Source organism: Podarcis melisellensis (assembly GCF_964234715.1).
Source record: "Podarcis melisellensis genome assembly, chromosome: 7".
Lineage (NCBI taxonomy): Eukaryota > Metazoa > Chordata > Lepidosauria > Squamata > Lacertidae > Podarcis > Podarcis melisellensis.
The window spans coordinates 72,272,770-72,297,349 of NC_138539.1; the positions used below are offsets into that span (position 1 = coordinate 72,272,770).

The window sequence follows — 24,580 nt, forward strand, 5'->3', positions numbered from 1 at the left end:
TTGGAAGATTGGGGAATCACAGCTTCTAACAGAAGAGGAGAGTGAGCTAACAGGAGGGAGAGGGGAACTCTCGTACTTGGAGCAGGCTTGATTCTTAACCACTTGGATCACAAGGGTCAGGTTTAGCCCCAACCCCAGTGGAATTCTTGGCTGCATCCTTTCACTTTCTCCCATACGCATAAGTGAATGATTGCATTTTTAAATTAGAAACTTTATTGAAATTTTAAATAAAACTGTTACCAAGCTGTCTTCCAGGACAAACACATGTAGAGATGTTAAGACATGTATGGAGTCAGATGACCTCATAACAGACTGGGAAAATGCTTTAAATTACAAATTAATCTCACATCCGTGGATTGTACTTCAATCTAGTGTGTTAAGATAATTTCTCCATAGAGGATGCTGCGACTGAAACAGAAGGGAGATTACTGTACTATTGTTTTAAAAATGATAGAAATTGAGACCATACAGAGTAAAACCCATCTTTCTTTGAGATTCATTTTATCATCTTTGGTGATGAATTCAGCATTCCATAAATGCTATATTGCATTTTTCATAATGGAAAGGTATTGGAGAAAGTGCAAACACTGACTGGCTTGATTCTTACAAAGGTGTGATTCATCTCTTTGCATATGTGTGAGCACACGATACATCCCCATGGGGTCTCTGCGGAGTACACCAGCTGCACTTACATTGTCCATTGTATGGATGGGTATATTTCTGCTTATTAATGACCAGAATGTTGAATTAGCTTTCAAATTCAGTATCTCTTGATTTGGTGATTTGATGAGCATTTAAGTTATTGAAACATAACAGGACTTTGCTAGATACTGTGTAGCACATAAACTTGTTTTCTGTTCACTTGCAAATCTAGGTTTAGCTTTAAGCAAACCAGGTGAAGAAATGTTATGCAATGAGTCCCATTTACATTATGTCACCTTGGATATTTTCTTCCTGATGGTTTAATATAATCTGCTTTGCAATTTCATACAGGAGAAAATGCAATGCATTTTTTTTAATAAAAAAACCAAATCACTCTGTGAGGTATTTTTATCAACATATTCAGCCCAGAGGAATACTCTTCTCCTGAAGCATTAGACTGACTGAATCTGGTGATCAGTTGTTTTAGAAATTAATAGAGACAATAGAATATGGGTCATTAACTTTCATTGGCCTTAGTCTTAATGTGTGATCAAACCCGAATCTCTGCCAAGATTGTGAGTGACGCACACAGGAAGCAGACACAATTTTAGCCCTCCTTTGCTCAGATATTGCTTTGATGAAATGATGGAGTGACTTCTTTATCTTCTGGACTGGCCATGTGGAAATAAATTCTGCCCACTGGAAGAAATGTCCTACACTCATTTAGATAGATCCAGTTACAGATAGGTAGCCTTGTTGGTCTGCCATAGTCAAAACAAAAAAAATTCCTTCCAGTAGCACCTTAAAGACCAACTAAGTCAGTTCTTGGTATGAGCTTTCGTGTGCATGCACACTTCTTCAGATCTGAAGAAGTGTGCATGCACACGAAAGCTCATACCAAGAACTGACTTAGTTGGTCTTTAAGGTGCTACTGGAAGGAATTTTTTTTGTCATTTAGATAGAGTTTATGACACTTGGGTGGCTGTCTTACCTCTCTGCCATGTGTTATGAAATTGTTAGGTTATAGGTGACACCGGGCTGCCTCCTCTCTCCCCAACCTTGGCACATTGGATGACAAGGTGTGAAGTGAAATTGTTCACCTCAATGCGCATGCATCCCTGATCACAGATAGGCTTGTAAGCACACTTAGGCAAATAGGGGCTTTCAAGTCCCCCTTCAGACCATCCCACTCAACACGGCAAGATCTACACAGCCCCTAACTTCTGACATCCTTTCCCCCCGTTTCTATAATTTTTATTTTTCAGGTTCCCAGTTACACCTTTTCCCCATTCTTATACAGTAATTCTATTTGACTTCCCACCCAGCATTCCATTACAGTTCTTTTTACATCTTGATTAGCTGCACATACTTTCATTCCTTCACCTTATTTTCCATACCTTCGTATCTTTAATATTGTCAACTGTGAATTACAAAGTTCCCAGGCTTCCTACATCCTTTGAGCACATGAAGAAGATTTTTGAGAGGTGAACATGGATGCAGCAGGACTTGAGGATATCTTGTCGAAAGCTGAGGCACAAACTGGAGTTGCTGTCCCAGTAGTGGAAGGAAGACTGTGTGGAATTGTTGAATTGTGGGTATCTAGGAGTTAACACTCTGTGCTATGTGGGAATGTTGACTCAGGATCATGTGATGAGTCACATATTGAGACATGGGGAATTGCCTCATTGGTCTAATTGCATGAAGTATGATAATAGTTTGGGATACACAGTTTAATTTTGTTTCATGAATCTTTAAGGTAAAGGTAAAGTTAAAGAACTCCTCGATGCTTAAGTCCAGTTAAAAGTGACTGTGGGGTTGCAGTGCTCATCTTGCTTTCATGCTGAGGGAGCCAGCATTTGTCCACAGGCAGCTTTCTGGGTCATGTGGCCAGCATGACTAAACTGCTTCTGGTGCAGTGGGACACCATGACGGAAACCAGAGCACACGGAAATGCCGTTTACTTTCCTGCCACAGTGGTACCTATTCATCTACTTGCACTGGTGTGGTTTCAAGCTGCTAGGTCGGCAGGAGCTGGGACAGAGCAACAGGAGCTCACCCCATTGTGCGGATTTGAACTGCAAGCCCAAGCAGCTCTGTGGTTTAGACCACAGCACCACCGGCTGTGAATCTTTACGACTATGCCAGTTACAGTTTTCACAGCTCTTGCATTTCCCACCTCATGTTCTCCACATACACATGTATATCAGCATTTCCTGCTTTTGTTCTAGCATGCCATTCCCTACATGTTTTATGGGGTCCATCTAGGAAGAAATCCAAAATCCAATTTAAACTAGTTTTTAGCAGCACCTGTAGAGCAAAAGTGGAAAATGTGCTGTCTTCTCCCTTCAGGGTTAGCAGTAAGCTATTGGTGGCAGATCATTTTCATGGCATGATATCCAAAATTACCATTACCAGATTGAGCATAAAATAATTATTAATATGAGAAATCAGGCTCATGGCATTTGGAGGATTTCACATAAATCATCAGCAACCACACACAAAAAGACTTAAATATGACTAATGTGCTCAAATACGACAGTGTGTAAATAAAAATGGATTTTGTTTACTGCACCAGAATTTAAAACATGATAGAGGGGGCCCTTGATAAGGGAATTCATTTCCTGGTTTCAAACTGAAGGTCATTCTATTCCCCAAGTCATGGCTGTGCCAGAGGAATGGAAGGCTTTGTCTGTGATAAAGGAGCTATAATACCCCATTGGCTTGTATTGTAGAAGCAGCCACGGGAGCAGTATTTGCAGGAGGCTTGTCTGAAACCCTCCTGTTTCATTTTCATGAATTTTTCTTAAGTTATTAAAAAAAAGTTTATTCACATGTTCAGGACATTTACCAACAGTAAGAGCTACTCAAATTAATTTCCTGAGTTTTTCATATAAGGTCTTACTAGAACGAATAATTTCCCATTTATTTCAGGTTCTTAGGTTGTATCCAATATTGCCAGTCAGAGTAGACAGTACAGAACTAAATAGACTAGTCTCTGACTTGGTATAAAGTAGTCTTTTGCCTAGGCAGGCACATTATGTGACATATGAGAGCAGCAAAATAACCAGACTGTACCATGGTGATGGGATAAAATCAGGCCAAATCTTTATTGCCAACAACAATAGTAAGCAAAGTAAGGGTTGGCATGACATTGGATCCCAGGATCTGTTCCTCATTCCACAAGCTCCATGTTGATGGAATGGATCTGCTGGGTTTGGATCGCTCCAAACCTGTATGATGGGAATCAGCCAGTGTTGAACCTTGCCATGGTACAAGCCAAGCGAGCAAGGTCTCACTGGGCGACCAGGGTGCAGACTCCAAGACTGCAGGTGCCCCACTTTGGGTGTGCCCTGGTCAATCCTTCCCTCAGGCCCTTTATGAGGGGTGGGCTATACTATGTTGATCTTGCCCAATGCCATTTCCGCCCTCATACAAACGTTCTTACACCTAACAAAGAAAGGCCATAATTTAACTGAGGGAAAGGCAAACAAAAACTCAACCAAATGCCAATCAGGATGAAACATCCTTTCTGGCCCTGTCAGCCAGCGACTCAAAATCGCTCAGTGAAGGCTCTATCCTGAGGGTAGGTGGGTGGGAAGCAGACTTACATAGGAAGAGAAGATGGTCCTGAGCTCCAAGGGAAGCAGACTTACATAGGCTTTCCCCCTCCCCTTTGCAAGGGCTCATGGGACAGCTTTTTCCATCACACAGAGAGGATACTGGGCAAAACCTTGCCCAGTATTTTGGTGCAGTTTGTGGGCTACAGTGCCATTGGGCAAAGGCATCCCACACTTCTGGGTCACGAACGTGACATATAATCTGATCTCTTCAATTTCAGAATTTGCATCAAGTAGGAGGTGGTCTAATTACAGAAACGGAGGCACAGGAGCTGTGCTGAGTGTGCTATCCTAGTTCTGCTTTCGCATTATTAGGGAGACAACATTGTGTGTGTGTGTGTGTGTGTGTGTGTGTGTGTGTGTGTGTGTGAAGAACATTGACCGGCTGCCAATTATGTGCGTCTTTAAAGCTGTATAAAACTGGCTGTCACGACAAGTGATGTTTTCTGATAGTTTTTCACATGCCTATGTAAGCGACATCAGGCTTCTCTTTATTGTCTCTCTCCCAAACACACACCTCTCCTCTCTTTACTGGATTACATATTGTGCTAACAGAAGTCGCTGCTGAAACTTATTTAACAGTATTGACTGAAATAACCCCGAATCTCTTCTGGTGCGGGTTGATTTAGCTACAAATCACCTGTTCCAGTCCTGAGATCATTAATCAGCCTAAGGCTAGATACATTAGGAGGAATTTTCAGCACAGAAAGAGAGAAGAAAATATGAGCAGCCCCTTGGAAGAGCTGTTACCATCAGATTAGCTCTGATTCTCTACTGGAGCACCAAATTACCCTGAAGTAATAATTATAATACATTAGTAGAAGTTTAATGTCCAATAAGTGCTGTCTGTTTAAGTGATAGCAATCTCACCATGGCTCAGGGAACAATAGATCTCGGTGCTGGTGAGAGAAAAAAAAAACCTGGCGTGGAATTAAACGATAGATCATAAAATATGCATTATTTGTTCCTAAATGGGAACAAAAACTCACCCCGCAACTTTCCTTGTTGCTATTTTTATAGGCGAGACTCTGTTTGGAAAATGCTTCCCCTGATGACGAGGCGCTGGGAATATTGTCATTTATCTATAAATAAGCACTGGGATCTCTCAAGCTGTTCTAGTGTTCATTTGCATGCTCCATAGCAGGATCTGCACACAAGAGCAGAAAATGAGAGGCAGTTGGGGTCTGCCATAAAATGTTGCAGTGTGCTGTTCTCCTGTTCAGAGTTCCAGCCAACTGCCCATGAATTCTTTTGTAACTTCTGGTTATACAGTGGTACCTTGGGTTAAGAACTTAATTCGTTCTAGAGGTCCGTTCTTAACCTGAAACTGTTCTTAACGTGAAGCACCACTTTAGCTAATGGGGCCTCCTGCTGCTACCGCACCACCACCATGCCGCCACCATGCGATTTCTGTACTCATCCTGAAGCAAAGTTCTTAATCCGAGGTACTATTTCTGGATTAGCGGAGTCTGTAACCTGAAGCGTCTGTAACCTGAAGCGTCTGTAACCCGAGGTACCACTGTATTGCTGGGTTCTGGCTTGGTGATATTTGAATTATTCTGTTGGATTTCCCTGCAAGGCTGCCCAAGAAATAGCAACACTGGGCTGTTAATATTAGACAATGTAACAAGATTAAACATTTTTTTTTCAAAGTAAAGATTCAGGCCACTAGCAGGCAAGTGATTCTGTAGTTGCATGATGCATCTCTCTCAGCTCCTATGCTAAACTCTTTGGAGCTGTTGAAATGACAAGGTCCTTGTTCACCTACAGACCAAACTGACACAAAGGCATCCCAGTGAGGCGCTTTGAATTTGGTAAACAGCAGGATACTTTTTGAATTATTCAGCACACAAGTTCAGCAAGATGCTGATTATTATTTCTTTTTTTCTTTTCTTTTTTAAAAGGGTGATGCAAAAGCACATATGACCGAAAAGGTTAAACTATTAAAAGAATCAGGAGTGCACACTTGATCATTTGATGGGCTAGATGATTTGATCTATTTATTCTTAACTTTTGCGTGATTGGAGGGGAAATGCTTTTATTTTAAATGCCAGTGACATTTCCTCCGAATAAGCAAACAGGAAACCAGTCGACCGTACATCTAAGTTCCAAAGTCACCATAAACCATGAATATGCATTGCTCAGTAGTGGATAAGCTCCAAGGGCTCTGTTGTGTCTGTTCTCTCTCTGTGTACCTCACCATATGGACTGGCTCTTTTGGAGTCTACTTACATGAAAGGAAGAATTTTTTTTAATCTCTCGTCTTGAATGCCAGTGATCTGCTCCTTTCCAAATGCCAAGTGAGCAAGCTAGAGCATTGAATCAGGAGCAGAATTTGGCTTAAATTCCGTTTCTTGGAGTTGACAGGATGTGATTTTGGAAGTATCAAAGATCTCCCAGTCGAAACGCTGGTTTAACTCAAGTCCAAACATCTGGAGGGCGCAGAGAAAACCCTTTCCAATACTTTTCTGGGTGTCTGGCAGAAATAATATGCATGTGTCTGCCCTACAGTGGTGCAGTTGCATAATTGTTGACACTAAACTCAGTGGTGTTACGCAGCGAGACTCTTTAAAGCCCTATACGGCCTAAGACCCTCATACCTACGGGACCACCTCTCCTGGTATGTCCCACGGAGGACCTTATGGTCTTCAAATAAAAACATCTTGGAGATCCCGGGCCACAAGGAGGTTAGGCTGGCCTCAACCAGAGCCAGGACTTTTTGGCTGTGGCTCCGATCTGGTGGAACGCTCTGTCACAAGAGACTAGGGCCCTGCGGGACTTGACATCTTTCCGCAGGGCCTGCAAGACAGAGCTGTTCCACCAAGCCTTTGGCCAAGGCACAGTCTGACCCCCTCCTTCTGTAATCCTCATAGAACTCTATCCCAATGGTTGCCATTAATTTGATTCTGAATTGATTTTAGAATGAATTGATTTTAGAACATATTTCAATTAACTGACTGTGATTTTATGTAAACTGTGCTATTTTACTGTTGTTGGCCCCTCAGAGCCCGGCTTTGGCTGGAGAGGGCGGGATATAAATAAAATTATTATTATTATTATTATTATTATTATTATTATTATTATTATTATTACTCTACCTTGTATTAGTTCACTTATTTCAAAATGTGCTAAGCCAACTCTTATGCTGCATTTGGTGGGTGTACAGCTCATTCTGGTGAATGGGGGCACTGGACTTCCACTGTCAGGTTCTTACCTGAGGGCACCATTGCTATCCATCTCAGTCTGTACAGAATAACATCTCTCCTATGAGATGTCTGGTTGGCAAGAACCCCAATACAGCCTTCTCAATAGTGGCTCCAGAGCCCCAGCCAGCATAGCCAAAGGCCAGCGATGTTGGGAGTCACGGAAACCGACGTCAGCACACCCCACATCATGCATGTACAGCTGTCGGGGAACATTGGAGGGTGGCCCCTTTATTGAAAATTTTGGGGGACCTCTGGCCCCTCGCCCTCCCACTCAATGCCAGTCTTGGGAGTTGTAGTCCAACTTCTGCAAGGCATCGTTTTCAGGTGCTCATCAGGGTGCATATCAATGCACCTTTGAAATATGCTTTGTGCGTTAAATTTTTCAGTAGGTCTACCCTCCACCCTTTCACCCCCACATGCTAAGATTCATCTTCCTGTTGCATAATAATCTCTGGGTGGAATTCAGTTTGGCACTATGTTCCATCTGTGTAAGCATTTCATCTGGGGCCAGATTTAGGTTTGATGAGGTCCTAAGCTACTGAAGGTAATGGGGCCCTTTATATAGTAGGCGGGGCCCATTACTTACATCATAGGAGCCTACACAACACAAAACACTGTTGCTGTATGTAGGCTTTATTTTATTTGTTTTTTTTCTTATATTTTGGAAATGTACATCCAGTTGTTTTTCCTTTAAATTTTTGCCCTCCCCCAAGAGAGTGGGGCCCTAAGTTATACCTTGTTTAGCTTATATGTAAATCCAGCACTGATTTCATCTTGCCTGATGGAGTAATCCTCCTCACGCCCCCCACTGTTCTAGGGGTTCTCATGACCCTCCAACAGCAAATTTTGGGGGATGCATGGGGGGAGGAGAGGAGGAAAGCCTCCCTGGTCAAATAGAAGTCCTTGTGTTCAGGTATTCCACTGATGAGGCTCATTATGCGAACTCCGTTCCTCTGATAGATTATGACTAGCTCCTATAGTCATAACACCTTCCTTCTGGGTACCATTGTACATTTTCTATGGGAAAAGGGGATGTATGTGCCATAAACTTGTCATCAGAGAAGCTTAGTTTCTGTGCATTAATTTCATTTTAATTCAACGGCTTTCTTACATTGTTAGATCATCCAGCAGGACTGTAGTAGTTTCAGTCATGTTCTGTGTTTGGTGCCAGTGAATTTAGCGCATTCATTTGATTTCCCTCTTGACATTTTAAGGTGTATGTTTCCCCCTCGCCAGTCTATATTTCTTAGTGTGCTGTAATGGGTGGGTTATGTATGAGGCAGTTGCTCAACTCTGTACTTCAGGTTTGCCCAGGTATTGATTTATGAAATCCAATGTGATTCCATTACTGTGTAAAGAGATTAATATTTTCTTAATCCTGTCAGGTTTGCGGTTTGATTTATATTTCTCACGAATGTGCATAGGTGAAGGTTTTTCTTATTTTTCACCTTGATAGATTTAAAGTCAGGGTGTCAGATACAGATCTAAATAAAAAATATGAGAGGGACCAGACCTATATCTCTTACAGTAGTCAGAGCCATATATTTTGGTTCAGGAATAAATAGGATCTGGATCAGCAAGAAAATGTTTGTCTCGAACAGGGGCCTTGTGTGAAAGTGTTAGGAAGTTCAAACCACACCCAAACCAAGTCTATTCATATCTTGAAAAGCTGAGTGAGCTTTTTAAGTTTTTCTCCTTTAAACTAGAGCAATGCACACAGGCACACACACTGTGCATAGAGATAATGCTGTTTCAGTACCAGCAACCAAGTGAGAGCCAAACTAAACATGATCATGGAGGCAGCCAAGTGGTTCATGTGGGTCTAACGTCAACATCACTAGGAGCACACAAAAAGGGGGAAACTGAATTCTCTCCCACTGTACCTCAACACTGACATAACCGTCAGTCAGACCAAACAAAATCCTTGCGTGTTCCTACAGACAATACTGGTGCTGCGATATTGGCACTTGTGTAATTGAGGATGCGGTAATTTGACTCCATAATGTTCTTTTTCCCTCCACACTATCTAGTGCAAAATAATTACTACTAATTATGTTTTAAAAGATGAGAGTCAAGTGCTAAGTAAATCAAGTTTTTTTTGGCGTTTTTTTTTTGCGTTTTATGGGTTTGTCTTTGACAGATCATCGTTTCCCCCCATGCAATTACACAGAAATTCACTCCACTGAAGTTCTGAGCAATGACCTATAGCAAGCAATAGGGAGGAAGTGGCTGTACAGGCATTCTAACCAGCCTGTCTCAAATTTCTTACTTCTTATTTCAAGCAGAGATGCATAAACCTCTGTGGGAAATTGCACTATTTTTATTTTATATTATTTTATTTTATTTTATTTTATTTTTTATTTTATTTTATTTTATTTTATTTATTTTATTTTATTTTATTTTATTTATATGCCGCCCTATACCCAGAGGTCTCAGGGCGATTCACAGAACAAAATCAAAATATAAAACCACGATATATATATATATATATATAATCAAAATAAAAACAACAACCCAATAACACCCCCCCCCAAGAACCACATTTTAAAAGGGCATAGGATGTCAATCAACCAACCAAATGACTGGTTAAAAAGGAACAAATAAATAAATAAATACCTACAAGATTCCTCAGATGATCATTTGAAGAAGTAGCCATTCCATATTTTAATCATGTGGTACATGAAGGTACACTTCCTTTTTTCTACCCTAAATGTACCACCATTCTGCTTCTATATTATGTTCTGGTTGAGGTGATGTCATGTAATCAAATGCCAAGCTTTGAAAGGCATTCTACTGGGAAAGTAAGTGTATTCCCAGGTGTGAGCTTTGCAAGCTTCTTCCACTTTCCAAGCATAAGGAGAATTCGGTCCAATTGGAAGGCATGAGCAAGAAAGGCCTGCTTCCTCACCAGAAAGGGTGTTTGAGAGGCTTGTGGCATATTTATTACCTCTCCCCAGGGCCGTCTTTACCCGGGGGTGCAAGGGGTGCTGGGCACCCGGGCGCTGAATTCTGGGGGGTGCCTGGGGCCTACCGCTGAAGCCACCTAAGCTCTAAACTATCTGCCTGTTATGAAATAATAAATAAATTTGATCAAGCTAGAAAAACAAAATACATATATACCTAAAAGGCAAAGGGACCCCTGACCATTAGGTCCAGTCATGACCGACTCTGGGTTTGCGGCACTCATCTCGCTTTATTGGCTGAGGGAGCTGGCTTACAGCTTCCGGGTCATGTGGGCAGCATGACTAAGCCGCTTCTGGTAAACCAGAGCAGTGCACGGAAACACAGTTTACCTTCCCGCAGGAGTGGTACCTATTTATCTACTTGCACTTTGAACTGCTAGGTTGGCAGGAGTTGGGACCGAGCAACGGGAGCTCACCCCGTCACGGGGATTTGAACCACCGACCTTCTGATCAGCAAGTCCTAGGCTCTGTGGTTTAACCCACAGTGCCACTGTTTCACTAAAGGACTTTCGACTTTGTGTGCTCACTTACCATAGATGTGGCACACCAGCAGTGGCGCTTGTCATTCTTAACAGTGCTGTGCAAGCGAAATTAACTCTTACATCAAAATATTATGTTACATATTGTATTGAGCTGTGCTGCAATGCTATACGGTAGCGGGTTCAGCGGTACCTTTGACACGACTGATGTTTCTCCTAAGTAGGTGCCTAAACAATACTTAGAAGTTTAAGTGTGGTGGTGTTGCATACTTCAGTATAAGTATATTGTAAATAAATGAGCAAATAAAAAGGTTTGTTTCTTTTTCCTCCTTTCATAAACAAGAGATAAGGCGTAAGTGTGGTGTCTGACATAAGCATAGTAAAAGTTAATTTGGGGGCTAACCTAAATTTGAGCACACAATAGGTAGGCTTGCCTAGTTCTATCAGGCTTAGTAACCTGCTAAGTTAAGATTTTTGATTTTATTCCCACAAATGTTTTTCTTCCTGTGCAGGTTTAATGTTGCAATACGTAGAAGTGTGCACAGCAAGGTGAAAGGCCTCAATGCCTCATTGCGTGGCTTATCACATGACTGGGGATACATAATAGCATGCAAACCATGAGGGTGAAATAAGGTAAAGGTAGAGGTACCCCTGCCCGTACGGGCCAGTCTTGACACTCTAGGGTTGTGCGCTCATCTCACTCTAGAGGCCGGGAGCCAGCGCTGTCTGCAGACACTTCCGAGTCATGTGGCCAGTGTGACGAAGCTGCTCTGGCGAACCGGCACCAGAGCAGCACACGGAAACACCGTTTACCTTCCCGCTATAAAGCGGTACCTATTTATCTACTTGCACTTAAGGGTGCTTTCGAACTGCTAGGTGGGCAGGAGCTGGGACCGAACGACGGGAGCTCACCCCGCCACGGGGATTCGAACCGCCGACCATGCGATCAGCAAGTCCTAGGCGCTGAGGTTTTACCCACAGCGCCACCCGTGTCCTGAGGATGAAATAGAGAGGGCTTAATTCATGCCAGGTGGATTAGAATCATAGAATCGTAGAACTGTAGAGTTGGAAGGGACCATGAGGATCATCTAGTCTAAGCCCCTGAAATGCAGGAATCTTTCACCCAATGTGGGGCTTGACCCCACCACCTTGAGATTTGGGTATGTCATCAGGCATGCCCCATGATTGGATACACCCAAACGAGAACCTGATCCATGATTGATGTAGATTGGATTGAAGGGAGTTCAACAACCCTACTTGTGGTCAGGCTACAGGAAAGTAAGGCAGGCCCCATATACTGACAGTAAAATTGCTCAGGATTCACTATAACGTGTCAGTTTATTGTTCATTAAAGATAATGTTTGGCTATTTTGTCATGAGCTCTACTCTATTAGATTAACTTGTTGAGTGGGTGTTATTGGGAAGATTCACAGTGCTACATAAAATAGTTTAAACCCTTGATTTTCTGGAAAACTTTCCAATTTAAATAACCAAATGCTAATTCTCTTTTGTTATTGATGTTCCCAAGTGTCTGAATGGAGGTGGGGGGAGGGATAAGTAATCAAACCCATTTCTTCTTATGGCTAGATTTAATTACAATGCTTGAAAACAAACAAACTGATCCTTTTTTTAACAGTGAAACCTAATTGCTTGGGCAGTAATGATTACAGAGTATTATGAAAAAGAAAAATCATTGTAAAGTCTAATTAGCATTGAATCACTCAAGGATCTTAATGATGAAGGGTGTTTATCCAATAAAGCATCTCATATATATACAACAGCAAGGAAATGGAAGGTAGATCTTTGGTAGGGGTGGGAATGCAAGTGTCAATGAAGTGATAACATGTATGTATGTATGTATGTATGTATGTATGTATGTATGTATAAGACTGGTCACTGGCATTTTGAGAGAGGGAACAAATACCTTCAAGGAATGATTAGATCAGGAAAATATTGTGGAGGGCAGACTTCACCCCCCCCCACACACACACAAACACCATAAGTGTTTCAGCTCTGAATTGTTCAAAGCTTTCCAGGGTTGCTTTGATCTAAAAGCAAACAACTGTATGACAACGTGACCATGGATGAACATCACATCTACCTTGGCCCCAAGTTTAACGGTCAATTCACACATACATATGCAAGTTTGATACTGTACACTCGAAACTCAGCAGCTGAATGTATGAACTGACTCCACTGAAAAATCCTCGTCTTTTAGGTGATACAGCTCTTTTCAGACATTCACGGTCCCCGTACTTTTCAAATTAAATCTCTTAAAACCTGATGTGTCATCATTCTTTATCAGTTCCTTCATTCTCCTCCTGCCTATAGCCTCAAAATTATAGCTGATTCCCCTTTGTCTTTTCTGCTAATGCTCCCGCCTTTGTTTTAATCCAGGCAAAGTGTCTCATTTCCCTAAACTGCTCCATAGAAACATTCTTATTAACAAAACACAGTAATAAAAGTTGAGAGTGAGTTGAAGAGGGCCAATGGAGGGAGAAGGCATCAGGATTTTGCACTTTGTCAATTATAGCACTTATTTTTCTCCAGCTGGGCATGGCTGTATTATTTTCCTCACTTGTGAAATGGGCATTGATTTTTTCCTGGCTTGAGAACAAATTGAAGGGCACTTGGTTCTTTTGAAAAATGTGTATTCAATAATTTTACTACATTAAATAACTTCAATTCAAACACAGAAGACTATTTCTATTTAGCTGCTGCTGTTGTTTGCAGTTCCACAGTGCCTCATGTTTCTCCCCCCCCCCCCGAGATCATTAGCTATGGAGTTGGCAGCTTGACACATGACAGACAAGAGGAGAAAGTGGAAACACAAATGCCATTTTTTCTTTCTTTCTGCACTTCTGGCTCAGCATCTGAAGGAAGAGATACATTCACATCTCTAGGGCTGAGTTGGAACATCAACCCTCCCTTGGCATCCCATTACAGAGTCTGTCCTGATTCCCCCCTCCATTTCCCTTATCTGTTTGTGGGGCAGCAACAAACATGGGTAAAAATTGCCATAATATTGTGGGAAGGAGAGTGAGAAGAAAGGGTATCCTTGCGTTGCCTTCGCGACCAGCAACATTGTCTTCCGAGTGGCTCAGATAGCATAGCACATAAATGTACGGAGTGTGGTCAGCTTTGTAGGTGACATTCTCTATAATTACCAACTCTATAGGCTTGAGGTGTTGCATAATAGCAGTGGCCTCCTTCCACTATTGGCCTCCTCCCAACATGTGTCGCATGTTGTGTGTGACATCACATGTGTGTGACGCCCCCCCCCCAAGTTGGGTGCAATTCAGCATCTCTGTCCTATTTCCCAATGTCTGCTAGCCACAATGGCTATATTCTCTTTCCACTGCTGAAGGAAGCATTGTTCATTTCATTTCATTTTTCCTTTGCTTTGGGAGATGAGTGTTCAGACCCCTGGGCTCTCACTTGTGGGGTGCCTCAGGGTTCCATCCTCTCCCCCATACTTTTTAATATCTATATGAAGCCGCTGGGAGAGATCATCAGGGGGTTTGGGCTGGGTGTTCATGCAGATGACACCCAACTCTACCTCTCTTTTAAATCAGAACCAGTGAAGGCGGCGAAGGTCCTGTGTGAGTGCCTGGAGGCGGTTGGAGGATAGATGGTGGCTAACAGATTGAGGTTGAATCCTGACAAGACAGAAGTACTGTTTTGGGGGGACAGGGGGCGGGCGGGTGTGGGGGACTCCCTGGTCCTGAATGGGGTAACTGTGCCCTTGAAGGACCAGATGCGCAGCCTGGGAGTCATTCTGGACTCACAGCTGTCCATGGAGGTGCAGGTTAATTCTGTGTCCAGGGCGGCTGTCTACCAGCTCCACCTGGTATGCAGGCTGAGACCCTACCTGCCCACGGACAGTCTTGCCAGAATGGTGTGTGCTCTAGATATCTCCCGCTTGGACTACTGCAATGTGCTCTACATGGGGCTATCTTTGAAGGTGACCTGGAAACTGCAATTAACCCAGAATTTGGCAGCTAGACTGGTGACTGGGAGTGGCCACTGGGACCACATAACACAGGTCCTGAGAGATCTGCATTGGCTCCCAGTATGTTTCCGAGCACAATTTCTTTCTACATTAATCTACTTAAGGTAGCTTACAACTTTTTTAAAAAAAGTCAGTCTGCATCCTGTAATTATAAAAAATATAACATTTCAAGAATCCATTTCATACACTCATGCCTCTCTGCTGTACAGTGGTTAGACTAGCATTACAGGTATTTCACACACACTTTGTAAATCCCTGTACAAGTGTTTAATGTCAGAACTGTGATGCACTTGCTTATTTATTTGAATTTATAGCTCATCCTACCCCTGAGGTAGGGCAAGAGAACAGGGCTCCTGTGTCTTTAATTTGTAGACACTAACCTGGGAGGGGTAGCTAATGCCACACAAGACAGAATCAGGATTCAAGATGACCTTAACAGATTGGAGAATTGTGCCGAAATGAAGAAAATGAATTTGAACGGAGACAAATGTAGGGTTCTATATTTCAACAGGTAGAACTAGCTGAGCAAATATAAAGTGTGTGGGGGACACCTGGTTTCCCAGTAGCACATGTGAAATGGGATCTAAGGGTCTTAGTAGACCACAAGCTTAACATGAGTCAACAGTGTGATACAGCAGCAAGAAAAGCTAATGCTATTCTAGGTTGTATCAACAGAAGTATTGTGTCCTGTTCAAGGGAAGTAATGGTACCACTCTATTCTGCCTTGGTCAGACCACACCTGGAGTATTGTGTCCAGTTCAGGGCACCACAATTTAAGAAGGATACTGACAAGCTGGAATGTGTGCAGAGGAGGGCAGCCAAGATGATTGAGGATCTGAACACTCTTATGAGGAACGGTTGTGGAGGTTGGGTATGTTTAGCTTGGAAAAAGAGGAGACTGAGAAGAGATAAAGTCATCTTCATATATCTAAAGGATTGTCACATGGAAGGTAGAACAAGCTTGTTTTCTCTTGCTCTAGAGGGTAGGATGCAAACCAATGGATTCAACTTACAAGAAATGAGATTCTGGCTAAACATCAGAAATAAATTTCAAATGGTAAGAGCTATTTGACCACCCCTTAGGAGATGGTGGTCTCTCCTTCCTTGGGGGTTTTTAAGCAGAAGTTGGGTGGCCATCTGTCATTGATGTTTTAGTTGGGATTCCTGCATAGCAGGGGGTTGGAATAAATGACTCTCAGCTCAAGGTCCCATCCAACCCTGCAATTCTATGATTCTAAGATTTGTTGTTTAGTCGTTTAGTCATGTCTGACTCTTCGTGACCCTATGGACCAGAGCATGCCAGGCACTCCTATCTTCCACTGCCTCCTGCAGTTTGGTCAGGCTCATGTTTGTAGCTTCGAGAACACTGTCCAACCATCTCGTCCTCTGTCGTCCCCTTCTCCTTGTGCCCTCCATCTTTCCCAACATTAGGGTCTTTTCCAGGGAGTCTTCTCTTCTCATGAGGTGGCCAAAGTATTGGAGCCTAAACTTCACGATCTGTCCTTCCAGTGAGCACTCAGGGCTGATTTCCTTAAGAATGGATACATTTGATCTTCTTGCAGTCCATGGGACTCTCATGAGTCTCCTCCAGCACCATAATTCAAAAGCATCAATTCTTCAGCACTCAGCCTTCTAGATGGTCCAGCTCTCACTTCCATACATCACTACTGGGAAAACCATGGCTTTAATTATACGGACCTTTGTTGGCAGGGTGATGTCTCTGCTTTTTAAGATGCTGTCTAGGTTTGCCATCGCCTTTCTCCCAAGGAGCAGGCATCTTTTAATTTCGTGACTGCTGTCACCATCTGCAGTGATCATGGAGCCCAAAAAAGTAAAATCTCTCACTGCCTCCATTTCTTCCTCTTCTCATTGCTAGGAGGTGATGGGACCAGTGGCTATGATCTTCGTTTTTTTGATGTTGAGCTTCAGACCATATTTTGTGCTCTCCTCTTTCACCCTCTTTTTCACCTTCTAAGATAGTATCAATAAAACACCAGCAAACAATAAAACAAATAGAGAGATAGTTTCACACAGACCTGAAGTATCACTATACAACATAAGAGCTGGTCTAGTACTAGACATTTCCACTTGAATGCTGAAATCATGGGAGTATGAATGCCACTAGTGACCCCTTTCCTCTAGCCTACTACATTCATAACATGTGAAAAGACTCTGTTTTCTGGCTTAAGTTCCATTGCTTCACAGGAAAAATGTGCTTCGGTTCTCTTGCACCCAGCTTTTGTGGAGGATTAAGTACCTGGGATGTTGTAGTTGGTTTTGAAAATGGTTTCTTGAAAGGATTACACAGTGCTTTAAGATGACTTTACAGGGTATACTTGTTCTTTGCTCTTTTGACTCTTGATTGTCGTTTGTGAGCATTGAAGGGCTGACTTCATCTGTAACACCTCTGAGCAGTTCTGCTCTAATACAACATGCTAACCACATTTTTTGTTGAGTTGTACTTCTGTGGTGAAATGTTTTTAACTCACTGAGCTGAAAGATAAAGGGCATCTACCTTTCCATTTCATAAAACATACTAGCGCCTTAATCCTGTCATTTTTAAAAGGTCAGCATTACAGTTGTGATACTGGGCAGGGGCGGCAGAGCCTAGCAATCTGGCACTGAGCTCCCCCCCCCAATTAAAACTCACTAATTAAAACACTGTTTCCCTCCTAATTAAAATAGTTTCAGAAACAGATTTTACTGTGTTCTTTCATCCATAGGTTTTCATCGTGGATGCTGTACGTCATTAGATAACAAATCCTCTCTGTCTAGATATGGATCGTGAGGAAACATGTTTTTAAATCTCTGTTCATCTCACAATGACATTTGCAATGACACTTTTCGAACATATAACTGCAAAAAAAGCTTGCCTTTGTTTAAGATTATTTCAAGTATGATATTCCTATGTCAATAACTGCCAATAAACTGGGGACTTTATCCTTCAATATAAAACCTTGGGTGACCCCAAATCATGCAGGACCAGATTCAACTAAATAGTTGCTCCAATCAGAGGCAGCACGACATGTCCTGCAAGTGCAATAGGGCTCTCATTGCAGCCTACCTAATTGGCTCTGGGGGTCGGGAGAACCCTCCAGAGAATGCATTTAACTATGTTCTGATCCTCATATTAATCGTGGAGGTGTGGCTCAGGTAATTTATCATCAGAATTCACAGAGGTCCAATTCCCTAAGCATCTCTAAGGAAGAGGAAAATGGAATGTCTATTTGTTAAGGAGTTCCATGCAGAAGACACCATAATGGAGAGAAACCTACTTCATGCTCATTGAACAAGTTTTGTTAGAAGACCACAAAATACTTTTTGGGCATCACAGTACTTATGGGAGTAAAAATAATAAGAAATTTTCAAAAATGGACAAATATGGAGGGCTTTGAAGAGTCACAGGAAACATTTTGGCATTACAGTATCATAGCAGTGACCCATGGAAACAATATTGTTGTTGTTGTTGTAATTTTTTTAATGACTATGAGTAATGAAAGCCATGGTGATGGGTAATGAAAGCAATAGACAGATCGTTGAAATTGAAACAGGGAGATCTGAGTTCCATTTCTTGCCAAACCACAGATCTCACTGTGTGACCTTGAACCAGTTGTGAGAATAAAATAAGAAAACAACCACATATTTGGGGCGATGTGGGGGGGGGAATTACTTTCCAGATGCTGTTGGACCCCAATTCCCTTCCATCTCATCCACCAAGGACAACCCTCATAGATGGTGGGATTTGTAGTCTAATATCTGAAGGGTCATCAGTGTTGTTTATACAGTTCCCAGTTCCCTGGCAAAAAGCAGAGGGTGCACATGAAATAATATTTTGCAAGCAGTCCCACTGAGAGTTATTGGCATCATTGTGGCAGAACTGGTTTTCATAGAAGGAGCCTAGACACGGTGCAAGTTGTACCAAGGAGTATGGACAAGATGGTGAAAATGGGACAAAATGATGCAATGGGACAAAATGATGCTGCCTCTTCCTAGAACAGGCATAGGCAAACTCTGCCCTCCAGATGTTTTGGGACTACAACTCCCATCTTCCCTAGCTTACAGGACCAGTGGTCAGGGATGATGGGAGTTGTAACCCCAAAACATCTGGAGGGCCGAGTTTGCCTATGCCTGTCCTAGAAGGACAGCGTGGAAGCTCACCCTATGGAGACACAATGGATCTGAAACTCTTCCCATTCTCTCTCCTCTCCAACCTTCACCTCTTAATTGACAAGGGGATAGGTATAGCATCCAGAAACATAGGCTGGAGTGGAACTGTGCCCTCTGAGACTGTGAGGTTTGCAGCTGGCGGTGGACCCCGTCATATACTTTCTCTTTTCACACATTTGCATTCACGAGTCCTTATGTACAGAACACCCTCTCTTTAGCCACAACTTTCACTAAATATAAATGTAACATTTCCAAGACATCTTATTAAGCAAATAAATAGGTTCTGAGCTTACGAGCGCTTCTCCTCCCCTTGCTCTAATGGAGAGGAACAGCTGGATTTCCCAATTACACATATAGCAGCACTGGAATTTCAAACACCTTTAATAGATACAAAACAAAAAGAAAGAGGGGGATGCATAAGCCCCCCCCCCGAGCCCCAAAGGCACACAGTGACAAATTCCACAAGCCATCGCCAGTTACCCTGAATGTTTTTTGTGCTACTTTTTTCAGCCAGCTACTTTTAAAGTACAAACTTTCCAAATGCTTGTTGCTAATTAATGAGATTAAGCTGTCCTTTGGCACATTGTTTTATACTATTCCCACTGGCAAAACTTTCATTTTAATAATTGTTTACGTGTTTGCTCCCCCCCCCCCATTTTATCTATATGCAGGCTAAGTCTGAAAATGTTTTCTTTTTATCTGTATTCACTTAAGGAAACTTCTCTCCCTCCTCCCCGCCCCCAGCAAATAATGCAAATGAGTTAAGAGTTTGCAAATAAAACTTTTGTAGTTATCAAATAATGTTTTGGGCCTCGGGGAGTTCATATAGAAAATGTCATCTGCTTATTTTCTGTGCATTAGATTAAAATGGGCCATTTACATTTAATGCTCAGTGTAACATCTGGAAACTTGTCACTGGAGATACATGACATGAGAAACGTGAAATATTGATCTAACCCAACATGGCAGCTCTTAAGGCAGGTTTACATTTGCATCTGGTTTCCTACAGTGACCAGCCACATGCTTCTGGGAAGCTTGTAAGCAGGGCATGGAGGCATCAATTTTTGTCTGGTATTCCAGGGTGGCATAACTTAATTATGACTGAAGCCACATGTCTTCATTGAGAACCTTCAGGGGGGAGGGTTGACATGTCGTAATGGATGAGGCCAGACTCCTTTGTGCAGTAGATTACATTCTAAAATGGCAACAACAAACCTATGGTTACATGAAACATACTCAATAAACACACAAAACACACGGCTGTACTTTTGAATAAATAAGGTATAATATTCATTGAGTCAAATTGTAGATTTCTACAGAAGTCTCATAAAGTTCAACGAAAGGATTCTGTGGATCTGTAACAACCTGCCCTGTGGAACACCCTCCCACCAGATGTCAAAGAGAAAAAATAACTGCCAAACTTTTAGAAGACATTTGAAGGCAGCCCTGTTTAGGGAAGTTTTTAATGTTTAATAGGTTATTGTATTTTAGTGTTTTGTTGGAAGCCGCCCAGAGTGGCTGGGGAAACCCAGCCAGATGGGCAGGGTACAAATAATAAATTATTATTATTATTATTATAACCCTTCATGTGGATTATTGGACTCTATGAACAGACAGGTGGAATAGATACTTATACATGTATGGACCTTATGCATGAACTGACTAGAGAATGAACTGATCCACTGGGTTTTCTGCTTTTTTTGTTGAACTTTATGAGACTTCCGTTGAAATCTACAATTTGACACAATGAATATTTTACCTTATTTATTCAAAAGTACAGCCGGTTACATCTTGTGTGTTTATTGAGTAGATTACATTCTAGCCATATAAAAGCTTGCGGTTTTTACACATGCACAGGTGCAGATCTCTATTCAGGTAAACAGGAGGCATTATCACAGTTCCAGACCTATCCCAACCAGCCGGAAGCACTCACAACATCTTTTTTTTAAAGATGTGTTGAGAAAACCTGTCCTGATGATTCCAGTGATGCACCTATGAACCAGCTGCAAGAGTAACTTAATTTTAGAAATGAATTTCACTTCACGTTATGCCCAAAATGGCTTCTGCGTTTTATTTCCACACTCCATCAATGAATGTGGAAAATGCATTTAAAATTATCAAAGGGGAAGGGGGAAATATGGTGACATTTTCATGGGTTTCTTGCAGGGTCTTGCTTCACCTAATTTACTTTAAAGGTAACAGTCTTTACAGCTAAATCAATGGCCGTTCCTGCATTTGCTGGTCCTCAGTAATCTTACAGGTTTCCAGACCCCTTGCTTCTTGAGTTGTTTATCATTATCATCATCATCATCATCATTATTATTCAGTCCAACTATATTATCCACTGTAAGGTCCGTATAGTAAAAGCTATGGTATTCCCAGTAGTGATGTATGGAAGTGAAAGCTGGACCATAAAGAAGGCTGATCACCGAAGAATTGATGCTTTTGAATTATGGTGCTTGAGGAGACTCTTGAGACTGCAAGAAGATGGACTGCAAGAAGATCAAACCTATCCATGCATAAGGAAATCAGCCCTTAGTGCTCACTGGAAAGACAGATCGTGAAGCTGAGGCTCCAATACTTTGGCCACCTCATGAGAAGAGAAGACTCCCTGGGAAAGACCCTGATGTTGGGAAAGATGGAGGGCACAAGGAGAAGGGGACGACAGAGGACAAGATGGTTGGATAGTGTTCTCGAAGCTACTAGCATGAGTTTGACCAAACTGTGGGAGGCAGTGGAACTCAGAAGTGCCTGGCGTGCTCTGATCCATGGGGTCACAAAGAGTCGGAAACGACTTAACGACTAAACAACAACAACAACATATTATCCACTCTTCCACAAAATGGTATCTGGCCCAAAGAAGGAAGAGTTAATCCTTTAGACTTTATGCAACCTCTATAAATCTCAGGGTCATGGGTTTGAGGCTCATGTTGGGTGAAAGATTCCTGCATTGGAATGGATAACCCTCATCCCTTCCAACTCTACAATTCTATGATTCTATAGCAAAAGCAAATATATTTCAGTAGGGATCAGTAACCTAACACTTGCTACTGTTTTACTGAATGTCGGTGGGGAAAATGTTTTATTGATCACCATCTACCGCTCAAGAGAACTGCCTGAGAGAGCATATGGTGTTCTTGCATTACTAAAACAAAGCAGGTCTCAAACCGAGCAGTGCCTGGATAGGAGGCTGCCTGGGGATCCATTTGAGCTTCTCTGAATCACCCCACGGAAAGAGTGCAATGAAAGTGCAATAAATACCCCCAATGAAATGTGTTTTTTTAAAAAAAAAAAAAAACTAAGCGCAGGAAAGATGAGTGTCTTTTACCAAGGGGAGGTCTTCATTTGAATTTGTCTGTGCTTTACTGCTTCTGTCAAAGTAAAAGAATACCAAATGCTATTGAAACCCACAAATTGTCATTGATTCAGCACAGAGTTAAATCACATGTGGATGTTGTAAAGTGTACAGGCAGTGTGTTGTGGCATAATAAGGTGGTGGCAGTCACTCCCTTTTGCCAGCTGCTCTGAGTCTCATGTGTCCAATAGCTTGAGGATACTTGGAGATATAAGCCATGTGGTTTCCGAAAGCAAATTCCCTTTCTCTTTCTTTATTTCAGTGTGTGTGAGTGTGTGCATGCGTGCGGCCATACTTAATTAGACTTTGGGGTGTAAATCAAGGGTGATAATAGTCCTGTTGACTCAAAATTAAAGGGTTTTCCTTTTATTGCCTGCACTAGATCAAAGCTACTATGCGCTTTTTCGCCCTTTAAAAATATATATAGTTGACCTCACCTCTCTTGAATGCAGAAACACGCATCACAACGAAGCAGTTTGCCTCAAATATAACATGGCACTTTTCTGCTTCCTCCATCCCTTTAATTAGGGTATTCTGAGCTAGGAATAGTTTTGATTTAAAAAAAGAATTCATCAACTTGTGATGAAGTAAAAAATAATTAAACAGTTTAAATCAATATTCTAAAATTGCATTTTAGGACATCTGAACTAGAAATAAAAATCATCCCACAAACACAGACGGTGGAATGGATCCCTAGGTTATTTTCTCACACACCCACACCCCGAATTTTCCCATGGCTTTCTCATAGTTCCTTCATTGTCTTGCTTGAGGAGGAATCTCCACCTACTTTTGAAATTCACATCAAGCAAGATCTAGTGACAACCTAGGGATTTTCAGAATCCACCCCCAAGGAATCTTCTAGCTTTACTTAAAATAATTTGGATTTCCTAGCAAATCCTCAATTTTTTCACCTAAGGTACACTCAAATTCATGACAATTTAGTGACCTGTCTATATCAAGAACCAGCTAACTGGGTCTCCATTCCACTTCATTCTCATATTTGACCTTTGTTGCTGTTACAAAAGAAAAGAAAAGAATGTAGAATGCATATATTTGCAAGAAATGGCTTTAAGCTATGGGCCAAACTGGACACAATGCAGGGTCCCCATGATTTAGATTAAATAAAAAACGTGTTAATTAGACACCCCCCCCCAATGACTGCTTGGACTGAGGAAGGGCTGTGGCTCACTGGCTGAGCATCCATTTTGCATACAAATTATTCCAGATTCCTGGCACTTTCAGGTACAGTGGTTGGGCAGTCAGTATGGACAATACTGAGCTAGATGAAGGGTCCATCAACAGAAGGTACCTCCATATGTTCATGTGCTGTGAAGATCAGGGAAATGGTGCTTTAGAAGAGAATGTTCAAGCCTTTCCCTGATGTAAATAACCCTCCTCTCACTCCCCAAGCTGTTATAAGCTCCTGGGAGACAGCTACAGACACACTGATTGTTCAGGGTTATAAAGTAAGCTTCAGTGTTGAGTGAGAAATTTAAATCCAGACCTCCACAATCTAAGACCATTGCACCACACCAGTTTTGGGGGATGCTAGAACTGCTAACTAATAGCTCAGTTGGTAGCTGTGGCATTTGCCCATTCGTTTAGAGTCTGTCTGTACAGCTGGGAAAGATAGGGTTAAAAATGTAGACCAATAGGAAATCTGGAGGTGGAGCCTACCTATGTATAAAAGGGCTTAGCCCAAGGTTTGAGTTGTTGTTGGAGTTTCTGGTGGGTAAAGAGTAACAATATTTGGAATGCCGGAAAAGTTTGTTTGTGTCTGAAATGAAATACACTCTTCTTTATTAATTGAGAACCTGACTGAGGCTGAAGTGATTTTACCGGGGAAGACCTGGTTGGTGGCAGTGGATTAGTGGTGTATGGGTCAATAGTCCATGAGACGACGGGCGCTCCATATGAACGCCATAGTAGCACATGAGACTCTTAATCTGAGGGCCATGCATTTGAACCCATGTTGGGCAAAAGATTCTTGTATGGATTGGGAGTTGGACTAGATGACCCTCATGGTCCCTTCCAACTCTAAAATTGTATGATTGTATGATCTAAGCAGCAACTGCACAAACACAACTGCTATTGAAAATTTTAAATTTTATTTTATTATGATGCTCTGGGTATTCAAAG

The 24,580-nt window shown here is 42.0% G+C and overlaps 1 protein-coding gene and 1 long non-coding RNA gene across 3 annotated transcripts in view; one reads left to right on the forward strand and one right to left on the reverse strand.

The window, feature by feature from the left end:
- The window catches only part of CDH12 (cadherin 12), a 652,390-nt gene that overhangs the window by 106,357 nt on the left and 521,453 nt on the right, over nucleotides 1-24,580 (forward strand). The gene's annotated exons all lie outside the window — the stretch shown is intronic.
- LOC309373859 lies at nucleotides 4,891-24,176 on the reverse strand. Its single transcript, XR_014170247.1, has 3 exons — nucleotides 24,119-24,176; nucleotides 22,879-22,980; nucleotides 4,891-5,406 (listed from the first exon to the last, which is right to left on the reverse strand). It is a non-coding gene; the product is annotated as an uncharacterized lncRNA (long non-coding RNA).